The sequence below is a fragment of the Rutidosis leptorrhynchoides genome, chromosome 8, assembly GCF_046630445.1.
Source record: "Rutidosis leptorrhynchoides isolate AG116_Rl617_1_P2 chromosome 8, CSIRO_AGI_Rlap_v1, whole genome shotgun sequence".
Lineage (NCBI taxonomy): Eukaryota > Viridiplantae > Streptophyta > Magnoliopsida > Asterales > Asteraceae > Rutidosis > Rutidosis leptorrhynchoides.
This window is the reverse complement of record NC_092340.1, coordinates 83,364,336-83,370,335: the sequence shown is the minus strand read 5'-3', so window position 1 is coordinate 83,370,335 and position 6,000 is coordinate 83,364,336. Positions and strand designations below refer to the sequence as shown.

At 28.9% G+C, this 6,000-nt stretch overlaps 1 long non-coding RNA gene across 1 annotated transcript in view; it reads right to left on the bottom strand.

Annotated features, from left to right (window-relative positions):
* Positions 1-2,467: 2,467 nt before the first annotated feature.
* The window catches only part of LOC139862209 (uncharacterized), a 105,919-nt gene continuing 102,386 nt past the window's right edge, over positions 2,468-6,000 (bottom strand). The window contains exon 3 of the long non-coding RNA XR_011764088.1: positions 2,468-2,652. This is a non-coding gene — a long non-coding RNA (uncharacterized lncRNA). The remainder of the gene's footprint in view (positions 2,653-6,000) is intronic.

Here is a 6,000-nt window from a genome sequence, read left to right as displayed (position 1 = left end):
TCTTCAAATCCGTTCTAAAGCATTAGAGATTGCTTCACTTTCAACCTAGCAAATTCAATACACTAAAATGATTCATTGGATCACACTAAAGCAATATAAGGATTTACATGTTGAAGTCTAAAACAATGGACCAAAATTAAAAGCTTTACATGTTGGAGTCTAAAGCAATGGACCGAAATTAAAAGGGAACGAGTCAGATAACTCTCATCCTTTTAAGTGACATGACAATGACGATGATGACGATTTCGGAGAAGCGGGATCAAGAGTTGATTAAAGAGGTTCATGACGTTGAGGTACATGCTCTTCGGATGCGGGTCCCGTACCACCAAAAAAAAGTTTTTCCAAGATCTTTTAGATCGGGGAAAGCTTCCCTCTTCCCCAACCATTTTGATTATAGATGGATCCTCAAACGTTTTATCATACAAAATTGAGAATCTGTCCAGGAAAAATATTTTACAAGAGTAGAAAAATGGTAAGTTGAAGAAGACAGGTACTAAAGGTTGATCAGTTTGTCTTATATTTGTTTGTTTGGTTGTTTTTGGTAGTTGTACGGTTAGACTTTTCGTTCATGCGTGTTTAGCTCAATCTAACCGTTGTTTAGTTTGTTTGGATTGCCATTTTTTGAGTTTTTTTAGTGGAAACTCGGTTATAGATAATTTTCGTTCGTTAGTAGCTTTTTATGTTCGAGTCTATCCGTTCCTCTGGTTGTATATGTCGTTGAAATTGTTTTATTTTGAAAAACGTCTTCGTTTCCACACGAGTTTGTTTTTTTGTTGAAAAAAAAAAGATACAAACTTATAAACAATAATATGAAAAACTCGATTTGAATTAAACTCTGATTAAAAGTAAACAATGATAAGTTCTCCGAATAATGCAAACGTTAATCAAGGAAAATAGAATGTATTTGGATAGAGTTACAATTACATTGATAGTTAACATCTATTGTTATCCATAGTTACAAAATTAGCTTACAATCGAATTTAAAAATAAAATTTACCGTCAACAATAAACACAACTAAATAAACAACAACAATAACAACAAAACTCAATATCACATAAGTAATGTATGGGGAGGTGAGATGTAGACAATCATTCCCCTATCCGAGAATAAAGATAAGTCATTTCTCCACCCAGAATGAAAACACTCTCAAAAGTAGAGAATATCATCAATCTATTTATTCGACTGATAGAGATATTACTTCTATTTTTGAAATATTTGTATCTAAGGATATAATGATGTGAAGTATCACTCTTCTTCTTATTAAAGCATAGTCATATTTAAGTAATATTATTTTCAAATAAAAAATCTTGACCATCCATTCAAACTAATCATATGATTATAATTTATAACCATTAAATTTAATTTTGAAAAGATTATTACTTAATACTTTTTTCAATTAAAAACCTTTTTACATCAATACCCTTTAAACATTTTAGTATTACAAATTTTCAAATTACAATAACAAAAAAGGCTCCACAAATTTCGGGAATCTAAATTTAAATGAGAATAATCTTGCACGATTTATTTAATGCATTCAAATCAAATTAAATTTAAAATAATATAATTATAATCATATAATCATAATAATAATAATAATCAAATAATCAAATACTTATATGTATATCCGATAATAATTTAAATATATTAACACTTTAAAAATAGAAACAAAATAAAAATGTGATAAAATATAACTTTTATAATTAATTGTAAATCCATCCATTTAATAATCAATCCATTTATATTATAAAACTTCATCATCATAAAACGTAATATAAGGAACAAAAATAACCGACTTATTATGGTAAAAAATCATAAAGAATCCAATTATAAATAAGCGATTTATTATGGAAAAATTAAAAAAAAAAATCCTAATGCATTCAATTATAATTAACCGATTTTAACATATATATATACAGTCAGTGGCGAAAACAGGAATTTTTTTCATCCGGGGCGAAAATTTTTTTAAAGCGTATCAACTTTTTTTGGTAAAATATAGAGGTTTTTGGGAAAAATATTGTGATTTTTGAGCAAAATGTGGAGGTTTTTAGGCAAAATATGAAGGTTTTGGGGCAAAATATGGAGGTTTTGGGGAAAATTTTTTTTCCACCGGGCGCAAAGTCGAAAAACCCAAAATTTTTACACTAAAAATTGCAAATCGACCGGGGGCATCTGCCCCCCCCCCCCCCCCCCCCCCCCCCCCCCCCCCCCCCCCCCCCCCCCCTTGCCCCATGCTATTTCCGCCACTGTATACAGTATGAAACAATATCACCATTCTGTCAAACTATGTTTAATAGATATAGATATATATGAAACCGAGTATTACAAGCTATATATTTCTAGCTGGCAGATTTGCATACCTAATATATTTGATATGGTTTTGAATGCTAAATTTACTTTCAAACTTCATGTGATTTTTTCAAATCAATTCTAAAGATAACTTATTTTTGAACGTAACAACCTCCTAAGTTGTAGCAACACATTTATTTCCACGGATTCTATACTACATTTACATACAAACATTATTCACATTACATATTCAAAATACAAAATATTTTCCTTCTCTGGCATCTCACGAACTGTCTAATCTCTACCATCGACATTCATCATTCACTAATAACAGTTCATCATCGTTATTGTGGATGCTTCGTCGTCTAATAAGAATCAAAAGAAGAAACGTGTTAAATATAAGAAAAACAATTATCACCAGAAGAATAGGCCTAGGTACGTTCCAAACATGTTTTGCTCATACATGTTTATCAAATACGTGTATTTCAGTAAACTGTAGGACATCGCATGTATAACAATATCAAATTTTGATTACATCTTCATTTCTTAATTTTGATTTATAACTCAGGCGCACAAGTAGCAAAATCTTAAGGAAAAAAAAACGACTAGCAGTCTAGAAACTTCGAAAGAAAAAAGAGGTAATTTTGGAATAAGTATTGTTGTTTTTATGTTAATGCAATAATAATAATACTATACTCCTTCAGAATAATAAGTTCATTTTGGTGTTTATTGCAATAATATGTAGTTTACAGTGTTGTAAATCTCTCGAGATCTCCCTCGAGATCTCATTTTTAGAAGGAAATCGAGACGAGATGTTCATCTCCCGAGATTTCTCGATCAACGGGGTCAAACTTAGTCAAAGCCACGATTTCTCGGATTTTCTTGCTAATTTGTAAGATTTTCTTGTAAAATTCGTAATTTCTAAGATTTTCTCGCTCATTTCTCGGATATTTTTGTAAGATCTCGTAAAAACGTATATAAATATACATATAGTTATGGTTTTATGTATATTTTTATTAAAAAACTTATAAAGGCAACATAAGTCAACGTCCGAGATCTCCCCGAGATTATTTCGAGATGGCGAGATCTCCCTAAAAAAGTTCAAACGAGATCTCCCCGAGATCCGAATTCTCCAACCTTAGTAGTTTATGAATGAGTTTATAGTTTAATACAATTTTAAATCGTAAATATTAATTTCATGCTAGGAATGCATGAATAACTTGAAAGGCAAAATTCAACAACTAAATGAAAAGCTTCAAAACAAAAACAGATCAGAGGATAATCAGTTCATTTTGATGTTTAGTGCAATAATAATCAGAGAATCAAGTTAGTTACTTACTTATTTACATTTATTTATGTATGATTATAATATTTAATATTATCTGTTACGAATAATCGCTTTATTAAGTTTAGTAGAATTAGTATTTATTTGTTTTAATTAATTGTTTGTGTTAGTTTGTAATTCTCACATGTGAAAAGAATATATCACAAAATAGTAAGTGGTTAAGTCAAATCTATTTTGTAGGGATTAAATGTGATGACCCGGAAATTTCTGACCAAATTTAAACTTAAATTTTATATATGATTTCGACAAAATAAGTAAAGTCTGTAATATTGAGTTACGAAATTTTGAAAACTGTTTTGCATGACTGTATTTGTCCTTTTGACTATCCACGGCGATTCACGAACATGTGTGAGGAAATAAATATGTATATATATATATATATATATATATATATATATATATATATATATATATATATATAACAACATAAGAGTATACATAATACTTCTGAATTAATAAACTACACTTTAAACAATCTGAAATTTAGAAAGTAAAATAATAAATAGAGTAATTAAGTTATTATCAAAATAAATATATATAATTATATAGATATCATTGAAAAGGACATATATAATACTACGTATTAAGATATTAAATTTAAGTACAAGATTTAATGTTATGTCAATATTACTAGTATTACTCTCATTAATTGTATGAATATTAATATTAATATTAAAAATAATTATTTGCATTATCAATAGTATTATTTTTAAGGTATGTTATATAGATATAAAATTGATACATTTAAATTGTTCTTACTAAAATCATTAAAATCATTAATATTATAGTTATCATCAAAATGAATTGTTACTAAATTTATATTTTTTAAAAGATATCATTATTCTAATAACTAAAAATATCATATTATCATTACTAATATCTTACTATAAAAATTATTATTATTAATTGTTTCATTAAGATTGGATTATGATATTTGTGTAATTAATATTATTATATTATGTTCTTTATATATATATATATATATATTATATATAGATATAGATATATGCGTATTAAAAACAGATTTATACAGACTTATTATACATTTTATATAAACAAATTTAGATACAGATTTATATATAAAAATATAAACACTGTTAAACAGATTTAGATGTATAGGGAATCAGATAAGGGTCCACATCGAATTCTTTTTCGTTTTTGTCTATGACTGTTAAATTGATTCTTCAATATAGTACGAACCATGAATCAAACACATAGATAATCCAAAATCTGTTTTGAGTCATTATCAAACTTTTATATTTCTTTTATTAATTCTGTACGATCAATAAATCCTGTCGACTACTCAAATTGCTATAACACGGATTAATTCACGTTGTATGTAATCATACAAATCCCATTTCACTACCTTAGACCACCTCGATCACCACACTACTACAAGGATTCAACAAATGTTCTATTTTCTGAATCAAAGACCACACATACCTGGAAATATATTAACCGAACCACCTTACGTCATCACCATGAAACTATCATGATCAAACACCATCGAGACCCACTTGGGATGCTAATGTTACTATTACTATATATATTCCGTTTCTATTTCCAACCCGAACAAACGGTACGTGTTTCCATTTTATTCTACTAATCAACCAAACAAAACTCACTTGTTACTACCTTCGTTAACATGCTACAACATATTTTTTTTTTCTTTTCCTTCGAAACCCACAATCAAACGACTCAAACTTGCTGCTACTTGTCTGTGTTCATTCACTGAAAACAGACCCAAAACAATCACCACCTTTCCCGTCATCGATTAAAGTAAATCATCAAGCTCAACCACAACTGTTATATTTTTTTCTTTCCTTCTTCTTCTGTTTGAACCCGAGAACACTATGAAGACTTGTTTCTTCTTCAACTATTTTTCTGTGTAAAACCACCACGATCAACAAGCAACAAACCACGACACCAAGAGCCACAACCACCATAAAAATCACCACACACCTTTTCCATCACAAATCGTAGGTACCTGCTGTTTTCGTTTGTGTTTCTATTTAATGAAAACAATGAACATAATGTTAAGTTATATACTATATATTGAATAAGTGGGTTCTCCTTGTTGGCACAATTAAAAAATGCCCCACCTGTTTATTTAAGAAAACGAAATCGAGTATTATGATGATAAATGGGGTCACAATGAGATAATGTGTTTGAATTTATCTACGGTTGAAATATTTTTTTTCCTTTTTGTGGGCCACGACAAAGGGAGTAGGAAGGACACAATATAATTGTTTAAGTTGGCTGTATCATGAAAAGAATGAAAGAAAGGAGCCTACATGACTAGCATGATAATGATGTTAGACAAGGAATGATGGTGATGTTGTAAATGAAAGGATCATGATGATAAAGT